Raw genomic sequence first — 12,825 nt, 5'->3', positions numbered from 1 at the left:
GTACAGATCAACGCGCAGGTGGGCCTTTCGAGATTGACGGAAATTACCCACACAGAGCACTTGTCGACAAACAAACCCAGACCGACTCAGACAGAACAATGTTTTAAAGTGGAATTCGGTGATGATTCAGTTTGAGATTTTGTGTTGGGAGAGTGAACACACAACACAATAAACCCAGACTTCTAGGTCGCCGACACAGACAGCAGTGGGAAAGCAATGTCAATGTCAAGGATGTAGACACACACTCCTGTATCCACGATAAAGGAGCTCAGTCAGAGCAGAAATAAATTAAGCAAAGCAGAAAGGTTTTTATACATGACAGTACACTGGCCAGTAAGAAATCTGTGTGGGAGCTTTGCCTGAAGAGAAAACCACTGGGGGAATGTAACTGAAACAAAGTGTTTAATACTTTCTGAAATAGGAAAGAGAAAAATGCCTCGTTTCTAAAGGCAGACATTTCCCCCAAAAAACACAACGAAAAAACCTCAATGACTTAGAGTGAAATGTCTGGATGGAGAGACATGAAATCTACGACCAAAATTCAAGGTCCCGTCAAGATGAACCCTGCTATGGCAGTCAGGAGAGCACATAGGTCCTCCAAGGCCCAACAGCTCCCTTAAATTCAATTGAGCTGCACCAAATTGCACACACTCATAAATAACAGTACCCTTAACTGGCCTGATTTCATTCCTCAAGATCCATGAATTATTACCTGAGAAATCAAGGAAAAGGTCAAAAAAACGCCCCATCTCACAGTGTTAAAGAAAGTCCTGCATCTGCCCCCTGTCACAGATCCACACCAAAATGTAATGGGTTCTTAACTGAGTCCTGCCACATCCGTCCACCTAGTTTTGTGGAAATCCGTCTTGGGGTTTTTGTGTAATCTTGTTCACAAACGAACAAATCAAGGAAAAAAACACACAGGTGAAAACATCACCTCCTTGGTGGAGGAAACTTCTGACTGCATGACTATGAAATTCAGTAAAGATGTTGATGTTGGCAACAAACTTTGATCCCCTGATGTGTCATAGTGCTGTTATTGGGTCGAATTTTGTGGTTTTGCCTTGTGGCTCTAATCTTAAAACCTAAATCAGGTGGGTTTGCACTGTCACATCCCAGCAAGGTTCGGCATTTTTCCAGCTTCCAAAGACATGAAGATTGGGGGTTAAGCTAATTTGAGACTCTACATTGTCCGTACCGTCCAGGATGTTCCCCCGCCCCTCGCCTTATGTCAGCTGGGATTAGCTCCCGCTCCATCCGTGACCCTCAGGGGATAATTGGTCATAGTTGCTGCCATTGTGCTTTTCTAATCTCTGACATCGGACTGAATCAAAAAGGTCTTTCATCGTCCAACATGTGTCAGATGGAATCCAGCAGGAGGAGATAGCTTTACAATTGAACCATCATGTCTTTATGACGATGGGACTCGGCTATAACCCAGTACAGTCGGCGCTTATTACAGCCAGTGGACTTGTTCTGTGATTAGCATCTAATCCCTGCTCCGAGCCCGTCAGGGTGTTTGGCTCGGCTGAATGTGGCTGATATGCAGTGACCTTCTATGTGGCACAGGAAACTGAATCCGTTCTGCCAGGTTTCACTTTGAGTCCTCACATAGAACCTGCTTTTTATAGTTTATTAACTGAAATGATATTTTCACCATTTATAAGTGTCGCTCTTTCTCTTAATGGCTCTTGAAAGAGATTGTTAAATGTCCAGAGACGACAAAATGGTCACTTTTATATATAATCTCAGTATTTTAGTGATTCTTCACTTCCTCTCCTTGCTCCTTCCTCTTTTATCTCTTTTTAACGTTAATTTTATCCTCACTCTGCCTCGTCTTCTCACTCCACCCTTATCTGTAAATTTATAATCCACTACTGCAACAGTGAAAGCTGCAGTAGAGGATTATATTCCATTTTTGGCAGCTCTGTAAATCTTAGATGTTCTTTTTTTTTTTTAATCAGATCCATTACAATTAATGTTGAATACATGTGAGAGGGGACACTATTCTATCGATTTTTTTATATTGTCGTAAATCTCCTTGTGCGTCTCATTTGACCTCCTCAGCTCTTCACAGGTCCGTTGCCGTCACTCTCTCCGACAGTCTCCAGTGGCGAGTGCAAACTGCTGATTGGGCCTCCACTCATTCATTTGGACGTGTGATTGGACTGCAGCTCAGGGTTTTGTTGCACGGTTGATACTGTGTCTGGATTTCATCTGGGGCTCTGTGAGGTCCGTCCATTCATAACCGGCGTCCCTCCTCACGTGGAGGCAGGATGTTGAGAGGTGTGTGTAATAAAGCTGTCACCGTGTGTGTTTGTTAGAGTGAGGTGGGGGCTTCGGGCTCCACTCGTCGGCTTCGTGCTCCCAAGCTTTGATATTTTTCCTCTGGATTATACCTCTCTGATGAGGTCCCGTTTCTTTTTTTTTCTTTTTATGGCTGTTACAACAATCTTGAAAATCATTTATTCCTACTGTATGTGTCTCCTGTGGTTTCATACAAACTCATTCTCCTACGCAGATGCTGTGAAATTGCTTTTATACTGGTGTTTACCTTTGCTTGTAATGCTTACTGCACACACACACACACACACACAAGTAAACACATACATGCACATACATGCTGCACAAGTACACACACACACACGTGACCTCAGAATATTCAAGATTTATATCAATCAGCGTGTCTCCGCTGGGTTTCAGTATCACTGCAGGTGTTTTCTCAGAGCTGCGGCTCAGTTGTGCGTTTCTTTTGTGCTCCTGTTTTGCTTTTTCCTCCTCGCTCTCATTTTCCATCCATTCCCTCGTCCTCCCATCCATTTATTCCCCCTGTGTTTCTCCCTTTTCTTCCATCCTCTCTCTCTCTCTCTCTTTCTCGCTCTCTCTCTCTGTCTCTCTTTCAATCCGTCAGCCTCCGTTCATCCTGCTCCCCCTCCCCTCCATCCTGCTCCCCCTCTCCATCCCTCTTACATTTTCAACAATCAGCAGCGGCAGCAGTGAAAGGACCATTTTTCCATCCGTGCATCAGCACCGGCATACACAGTTTTGGGTCAAAGGTTTCGTATTATACACCTCAACACACCGGCGGGACCGAAGAATTGTGGGTAATAAGGTCTGGATGGTTTCCCCACTGACTAACAGGCTTCCTTTTAATATCTGCCTGAGGAATTCTGGTTTTATTTGCTTGGAGCAGAGGTTGAGGTTAATTTATTGTCTTTGTAACTTTATTCTTCATCCTTTAAGATATTTTTTTGTGTGTTAAGATATTTTTGGGCATTTTGCTTTTATTGACAGTTGAAGCCTGACATGGGGAAGACACACAGCAAAAGGCCGAGGTCAAAACCAATCATGACTCATTCTCAGCTCTCAATGATGTTGTTTCACCCTGTTTTCATAACATCAAATGAAAAATTGTACAAATTACACAAAAATCAGTAAGATAGGAAGTACATGAAATGACAGAAACCATCTTTGAGAGAAACTTATTTGAAACCACACATCACTCCCTCTTTGACTTTAGTCAGCCACTGGGGGGCGATCCAGATGCTTTGGCTTCACTTTTGGGGAGCAGCCATGTTTTCCATCTTCATCTCCGGTCTATGCTTTTCCCATTTGCAGCCTCACAGGCTATAACCAGCTGAGAAATATCTCAGTTAAATTGCAGACTTCTGTTGGAGTCCTGACGTCGCTCCAGCGCCATTAAAAATGATGGAGACTGTGTAATTGTGATGAATGTTGTGTGTCAGTGGGAAGCACTGATGGGAACATTAGCCGCTGCGCTGACTAACTGGCTAACCCTCCCCGTTGGGCCCAGAGGAAGTAGTGAACTGACTCAGTTCCCCTGGTGTGTGTCATCGTGCACACGTACTGTCGCAAAGGGTCTCTGCATTGCACGGTACACACATGATGACGCAACAACCTTCATGTATGCACTCATGCACTGTTTCGTTATTACCCCTCGTCTTCACTGCAGAGCGAAGAGGGAGAGCGAGTCAAGTGTTTTCTCAGCCACAGACAACATGAACTTTCATTTCACGACTTCAAAGAGACGTCTCCCCCTCTCGGTCCCAAACCTTCTGTTCATTTCATCCGCTGAAAAAAAGAAACTGACACAGAAGCGTGATTCTCTGTGAGCAGCACGACACCTGGACTTTCATGTCTCGGCCAATGCTGTGTTCAAGGAGAAACTGTGAAGGTGAAAAATCCAGAAGATGGTTTAGATTTTTGTTTGATTATCGATTCCCCTTTTTCTTCGTATCGCCAACTGCTGAGGGGGGGATTTGTTTTGGCAGGATTCTCTGTTGTTTTATGCACCAGAGCGAAAAAATATAAGCGACACAAACATCAGCAATTTTCTACGAGGAACTAAATTTCAGCTGCAGCAGAAGTAGTTGCTTCCGCTGTGTTGTTGTTTTTTACACGTCTCACCTCAGCGCAGTCCATTAAACCTAGGCTGCTTTTATCAAGGAAGTTTATTATAGGCAAAGAAAAATCCCCGTGATCCCTGTATTTCCACCACCTAGCATGTGTTTCCTATAATAACAACCACGCGCTTTGACATGCTTGTAAAATGATCTGTGCCGTGACCCCTCCTGACAAGGGGTTATGAGCAAAAACCATTTCCTGCAGTTTTACAGCCTCCCCGGTGATTCCTGCTCCTGCGGGCCCAGGGTGCATCTGCTGCGAGCACGCGATCCGTCTCAGCGTGACCCCCCGAGGTCGTCCCGTGATGCCACGCCGGCGTTTTTTCACGCACTGAAAAGAGGAGTAATCTGTGTGTTTGTTGTCATCTGTTATTGTTCCTTTGATGGATGGGATGCAGGGGTTCTCAAATTGGCCGTCGGTTTAATTATGTGGTGAAAATCCTCGTCATTACCGCCACTGGTCACGTGCGTGTGCTCACATGCACACACATTCGAACGCACATTCACCTACTTGTGCTGCACGAGTGTAACAACCTTCTCTCAACCTGGAAGAAAGAGATTTTTTAAAGATATTAATGAGGTGAATTTTTTTTCCTAATTTGAAAATTCCTTCTGAAATAGCTTCCTTCAGGCCTTTTCTTTAGTTACACATTGAAAATCTCTCTCTCTCGTCCACAGTTTCCACTCAGGATGGTAAAGGTCCGCCTCTCGAGCTGAGCCTTGAAAAATCTAATTTTCTATAAAACCTTCATTTGCGAAAACAGCAATAATTGCAAAAGTTTCACGGAGACGCCTCCATGTTCCAGTTGCTGTACAGAAATATGAATAATAATACTAATAATAAGTGAATGTAATCTAGTCCTGAAGCCATTCAAGTCCTTCGATATTAAATTAGGAGCGAGCCCTTGCAAATGAGCAAGAAGACACATTAAAGCCTCACTATAATCGAACAAAGGTTTTATTCAGCACGATAATAAGCGGACTTTTCATTCAAAGGAACAGTTCAACTTCTCTGACGCTGCACTTCATCAATTTGCAGCCAAATGTCAAACGATAATTAATCTTTCACAGGGGTCACGTGCTGCTTTAGTTCTTCGCCGGGATCCGTGACATCATTCGGCATGACGGCCAAATGTCAGGGAAGAGTTTCACACACGATCCGGCAAGAAAAAGCTCATGGTTGTTTTTGTACTTCGGTATTTAAGGACGGTTACGAGAGGGATTTGTTTAAAAATGATTATAGGATGATAAGTTTGTCTTTATGTGACTAACATGTTGTTTTTTCCACCTGTGCAAACAAAGCCGATGCATTAAATGTCACCTGCTCATGCGTAAGACGCAGTGATGCTGGATTTCACTGACAGCTCTCGTGGACACCTCATCCCCTGTGGTTAGCCACTGATCCAGCCAGTGGAGGTTGAGTCCTCCCACAGTCTAAAACACACACACACACACACACACACACACACACACACACACACACACACACACACACACGGAAATACACACAGTACACCCGACTGAACATTTCACCTTCTGCGTGGTTCTCCGTTGAGGCTCCATCTCTCCCCTCCATGCTGAGATGCACACACTCACACACACACACACATCACACACATCACACACAGTTGCACGTATACTCTCATACCCTGTACTTAAAAGGCTCCAGCACTCACACAACACATGTACTGTTTAAAACTTCCTGCACGTTTACCCATCACCCCTGGGACTCAGTGCAGGTACACTACAGTAGCTCCGTCAACTCAGTGGGGCGTTTTAAAGAAATACACAGAGGATCGGCTCGTTTCCGCCGACGAACGAGGGAGAGGACAAAGAAACTAAATCATGCATTTTGGAAGAAATAAAAAAATGTGTGAGACAAGCTTAGCAGAGCTGCTGGCTTAGCTTGTTGTATTATAGGTCCATGCCCGTGAATGGAGGCATTATGTTTTTGGGCTTGTCTGTGTGTACCACCTCATGGATTACAGCGAAAAGGATGTTGTAACTGTCAGGAAAGAAACCAATTTAATTTTGGTGTGCATCCAAACAATGAGAGACACAGAACTTCTCAACATTTTGGTTGATTTCTCAGAGAATGAAAAAGAAATCAGACTTGTTTAGGGGAGTGATATTTGTAAATGTGTGCAATTTGGTGAGCACAGATGTAGAGGATTTAAATGTGTTGTCACGAGGGGACAGTTGGGCCTCGATGGAGGTGTGAGCTCTCTGAGTGTCATTCTAGTTTCTATAAAGATTTAAGCTCTATAATTTGTTCTTGTATAATATTAAAAGTAGGTGGCAGGTGCGTCCAGATGCTGCAAGTTGAAGTGGAGATGGAGAAAAAAGCTTTTCACCAGTTACGGCTGAATGTGGAATCTGAGGACATTTGAAGGTCTGTTTTTGAAGGTTATTCACCTGATATTTAAATTTTTTGTATCTGTGCTGGGTTTTTCTTTGACTGTGGAGTGTGTAATAAATCTCTCAGATGTGCACTGATGGCTGATAAGCTACCGTCTCTATCGCGGCTCCTTTAGATCTGCAGACTGGTTCACTGTCATGTGAGAAGCTCTGATGTGACGATCCAGGGAAATGATGATTTAAAACATGCATCTTTTAGATTTATGTAAAAATGTATATTGATCCAGTGGGTTCACATGGTCCAGTGCGTGTTCACGTGTGTGTGACGTGTGACGGGTCAGGCGGTGCTGGTTTGGTGAACCCCAGCATGAAAGGTGACATGGGCAGAGTGTCAGAGCCATATGGTGGCGATGCAGGAGCTGATTAATGACACGGATGTGTGAAACGGAGGAGTGTTTCTTTTCTTTTTTTTTATCTGAACTACTGACTCAGTGCGAGAGCATGGAGCGTACGTGTCTGCGTGGTAGTGAATGACAGTGTGTGTGTGTGTGTGTGTGTGTGTGTTCCAGATGGAGCTCTTGACAGTGAAATGGTTCGGGGGGTGTGTGTGTGTGTGTGTGTGTAGTGACATTGAGATGATGTCACTCAGTCCTCTTCCTGTCTCCCCCTAATTGAATCAACTCTCTCACCCTGTCTCCCTTTACCTCTCACTCTGTCTCACCCTAATTCCATCCAATCCGATCCCCTTGTGTGTGATGCAGGGGCAGGTGTGTGTGTGTGTGTGTGTGTGTGTGTGTGTGTGTGTGTGTGTGTGTGTGTGTGTGTGTGTGTGTGTGTGTGTGTGTGTGTGTGTGTGTGTGTGTGTGTGTGTGTGTTAGGAGCGCAGGGGGTTAAACATGCGGATAAGAAGACAGTGCGTGCAGTAAATTCATGGCCTTTCCCATTTGACAAATGACTCTGTCAGGCTGTGGAAGGGCAGCGGCCCTCCATCGACCCTCAAGGTGCCCTTCCACACGTTCTACTGAGACGAACCACAACTGCAACCAACTTAATGAACAAATATGCAGCTGTGGCCCCCGGGAAACACGATTAACACATTTTATTGTGTCCCTGAGCACAGACACACACACCTCTAGCAGGGTCGGCTGCAGAAAGAATCACACACCTCTCTCTCTCTTCATAAAGACAGAGCACTAAGATGTACACATGGCTGTTGAAGGGATCAAACCTGTAACGTGCAATATTGTTTTTTTATAAAGACATAATCATTCTTTTAAATGACAGAAGCCTGAGGCTGTAATTATGATAGAATGACAGATAGATAGATTGATAGATAGGTAGATAGATAGATAGATCAACTTCCCAAAGGTGAAGCCCCCTGGTGGCTGGCTGCAGTATCATTCATAAGCCCTGTCTCCCCCATGTTGGTGGATGAGACATGGACCTAACCAAAAAGTCAATATTCACACTAAATGCATTTTTCTCAAAGTAGTTTTTTGTCTCTTTTGGTAGTCGAGTCATTATTCAATGCTATAAAATCAGGGACGAACTGACAAGCAATTGGAAGCATGTATGCATCAGTGTTACCTTGATTCTGCAGCTCCATTCTGTGAGTCAATGTTACAAGCATAAAAGAAACAGCTACATGACGTCCAAAGCAAGTCTGCGCTTCGACACGGTGACTCAGTTCGGCCTAGAATCAGATTGTGGATATGTTGTGACTGAAGGCTAAAAGTGTTCACAGCCGTTACGAGCCGTCGCACCTCGAAGGTAAAGAGGCTGCTGCGATGGTGAGAAGTCAAACAAGGTGATTCACACAAACACTCTGCAGCAGCCTCTCCTCGAAGATGAGCATGTATTGTTTTGTAAGTGACAGATGTAACCATGAAGAAAGACAGGACGGAAATATGAGTTTCTTCAACATCCTTCTTCGTTTTTCAGAGAATAATTCAGTAATTTGGTGCAGATCCAAAATAACAAAAATCTGGATCTGGTGAATCTAGATGTGGTTACATGAGGAGACTCTTTTTAAGACTTTAAATATTGAACTTGCACCTTATCCTTTCAGAGACTTGCTGAGGAGGACGTGTTTCCTTTGTCGTTTTACTGCAAATGTTAGAAATGGGCAATTAAACTAAAAACATTGGAGTAAATTGTTAAATTTAAGCTGCAGTCACTTTACTTGTTTTCTCAACAAAACCTCTGACATTTGAGAGACAAGTTCTTGTTTTCAGTCACTGGATGATTCGTTAGTTTTTGTTTCTCTCCTCCGCAGTGTTGAGCTAAATGGATCACTTTCATTTTCAAAACATTATTGCACAACATCTTCTCTGATTGCCTTTGGGAACGAGAATCTAATCAAAGTCATCAAACTGCTCAACTCTGTAATATTGACTTTTTACACCCATTACAGACAAAAAATGATAAATTGGATTTTTCTTTTTCCTTTTCTCTTCCAAAGCAATTTTCATCTGCTGAGTGTGAGCGAATCATATTTAATGGCACCGTGGAGGTGGGGGGGGGGGGGGGGACGGGAAGGAGGACGAGGCTTCCATTACAGTTAGACACTGTGGTGACAGCAGAGAATGAGAAGAGTGGATGTGGAGTGGGCGGGCGGGATGTGACTCCCCGTGCTGGAGAGGGGCTGCGTTTGATAGAGTTCGGACAAAGTGGGCCGATGGAGTTTGGATTTACGGTTATGAAAGCGGCTGTGAAATGGAAGCGTGTGGGTGCCAAGTGCCTCGTCGAACACTGGCTTATTTAATTGCATGTCGACAAGTGGGGAGGGGGGGGGGTAAGAGGAAATTAGCTGTGTGTGTTTGTGTTTGATTGTGTGTGTATATCCATCCCCCTGCCTATTGTAATTCCGTCACATGAAATCCACATTAATGCCTATGTGTGTTCTGTGGCTTCCAGCTCATGCATTCGTGGTCACTTGCTTTGTGGATGTAATGAGGTTATTTGTTTGTGTAGCTATAGCATCATTAGTGTGTGTTTGATCCAGTTTACAGTGCACGTTCATTTGGATGCACTTCCTCGTCCACTCCATTCCTTCGTGTGCGAGGTCTGGAGGAGGAGCTGAGTCGAATTTGGTGGTCAAAGGTCAAATGTCGTGTTCACGGTTCACCTCACAAAACCCTATTTTCCTCTTGAAAGGGATATTTTAAGATTGGCTCAAAAAGTAGATTGGACTCAAAGATAAACTGATATATTTTATATTTTCATTCTATATAATTCTCTATGTCTGTATTGGAACAAATTTATCGAAAGCAAATTTCCCCCTGGATCATTAAAGCATTTCTGATTCTGATTTGATTCGTCGCTGGCAAATCGCCTCTCTCTCTCTCGCTCTCTCTCTCTCTCTCTCTCTCTCTCTCTCTCTCTCTCTCTCTCTCTCTCTCTCTCTCTCTCTCTCTCTCTCTTTGTGAACTGTTCAAAGATGTGACCCTCAGGTCAGCAGACGCCTGACAGTTTTCTAGAGAGCTAATTCTCTGGACCTGTCGCTGTGTCCAAATCCAGTGGCGTGAAAAGTGTTGAGACTGTTGAGCTCCAGCCAATGAGAGCACAGGAACGAGGGCAACCAGGGGGCGATCATGAGCATCCTGTGTCACAAAAGATGCTCGTAAAGAGAATATACTGAGAATTTGAAGCAGATTTCACTGAAAGATAAAATTATTTTTAAGATGATGAATGATATTTACTTTGTGATGAATTTCTCAGACAAAGATTTAATGATGATCCAAACAGTTGCATGTTTTGTAACATATTAAAACCTTAGTTTTGTTGTTTCTGGCGCGATGAGCTTATTTAAATGACTCCTTGTTTTCACTCTGTTTGATATTAAATCCGTTGAGTGTCAGTTACTTTGTCTAGTTTCCCTCTTTTCTGGTTGTCTGCTCTGCCCGGATGTGTTTCACCTGTGTACAATAATCGCTGCCTCCCTTGTGGATTTCGTCTTTGTGCTCCCGGCCCTCTTTGTCAGTTCGCTCGTTCTGTTTCCCCGGCGTTCCCTCGCGTTCCTGTTTTGTTCTAGCTGTTCTTTCTTTGTAGCTGCTACCTGCTCGGAGTTATTTTCGTGTGATCCTGCCCTTGTCGTCCTCCAGTCATCTCATCTGCACGGGAGCTCGTGTTTTTTCTCTTTCTTCAAGAATCTGCACTGCCTCTTCCAGCTTGGTCTTTGATTTGACTTGTACCGTGTTGACAGATTCCTTCCCACTGGTTAATCTGTGATGTAGATAATAAACCACAGTTACAAGACAACATGTTCTGTAGAGTTAACAGTACAGTATGAAAGTCGTGTAGTGTGTACAAGGCCTTCGATGCTGGCGGCAGCACAGATGTCTGCTGGGATTGAAGCTGCATTTCATGGGATTTCTGTGACAACTACTACTAAATATTTCATTTTAAAGCAACACTATGCAATGTAACGCAATGTGTGGAGTGATATTCCCACTGACTGATCTGAAATACAACTGAGAGCTGTGGATATTACCCATGTGCCCCGGCTTCCTGAACCAGAAGAGCTGCCTCTGTAACAAATCCACCGGAGTCTGTTTAGAATTCTTCATATTTTAGAAGTTTCTTGGCTGAATACTGGAGATAAACACTGTTTTTTAATAACCTCCAAGTCTTTTTCACTGATCTCCAGTTCAGCTCTACTCTTCAACTCGCTGAACCTGATTCTGACGATTGAAGCTGCGACTTCCACACTTCTCACAGGAGCTCGTACCCACTCACCAGAGTTACATCGAGCAAGAACAGACAGCCGGGGTGAGCAGTGGGAATGAAAGAGGTCAGTGAGCCATTAAACTCATTTGGAAGTTGCTGTTGTAAGTAAAAAAATAAATTACATAACACTGCTTTACATATTATCATCAAGTGAAGGGTACAAATGATTTTGCTGAAGTTTATAATAACCGAGAATTATTGTTATTAAAGATTATAAGGCTGTATTCAAGTAAAAAGATGGAAATGTTTGAGCTTTTCCTTTTACCTCTTACTCTTACGTGTGTGTGTGTGTGTGTGTGTGTGTGTGTGTGTGTGTGTGTGTGTGTGTGTGTGTGTGTGTGTGTGTGTGTGTGTGTGTGTGTGTGTGTGTGTGTGTGTGTGTGTGTGTGTGTGTGCTGACTGTTGGTAGCAAATGGAAAAGGGAGGTCTTTCTTATTTGAGTCAGACACTTCTTTGACCCTGAGAGATTCCAAACAGCATTTTCCCGAACACCCAAAAACACATACTTGTAAACTTTGGCATATTAATAATTTACATCTCATTCGAATGTCTTTTATATTTTCTCTCCTGTCTGGGAGCTGCATTCCGCAGAGCTCGTATTAAAAGTGTCCACCAAGTCATCAAGAATGAGAATATGCAGTAAATGCAATCATGCAACTGAAACATGGATTCGGGCTCTAACACCTGTGAAGATTATTGCTAAGCAGCTGTGACAGGCAGATGTAGGAGCCACTGACTGACAGCTCGAGGGAACACTGCTCATGTGTGTGTGCATTTGCTCCTGTGTCACTGTCTTTGAAGGGACCCATTTTAAATCTCAGGCATTGGAAATCTTCTTGGGACCGACCCCTGCATTGGGAGCCACTGGTTTAAAACAGCATGTTCGTTTAGGTTGTGTCCAAATCCTCTTTGCTGGTTTATGGTGGAGCTAAAGGTCAGTTTGTCAGGTGCACGGTTCAAATGGTTTGTGTTAAGTCTCTTAATTAGTCGTGGGTGACCTTTGAGCGTAACAAGCAATAAACCAATCAGTGGAAACCATCTATCATTCCCTTCAGTTTAAGACCCAGGCGTGTAGCTTGGGTTTGTGCATCGACCGTGTGTGTGTGCCAAGCAGCGATTGTGCGCTCTCCCTAAGTAGATGTATATTGCTGTAGTGATATTGTAATAATGCACCCTTCAAATAACAGTGACATAGGGCTCCACTGGCTTCAGACCAGTTTTTTTAATTGGTCACAAGCTTCCCGCTGCCCGACCACACTTCAATTTAAGACCAATACACTCCTGGGCGTTTAGATGGCCGCAAGTGCATTTTCCA

The sequence above is a fragment of the Hippoglossus hippoglossus genome, chromosome 19 (assembly GCF_009819705.1).
Source record: "Hippoglossus hippoglossus isolate fHipHip1 chromosome 19, fHipHip1.pri, whole genome shotgun sequence".
NCBI classification, from domain to species: Eukaryota; Metazoa; Chordata; class Actinopteri; order Pleuronectiformes; family Pleuronectidae; genus Hippoglossus; species Hippoglossus hippoglossus.
This window is presented reverse-complemented; position numbering follows the sequence as displayed.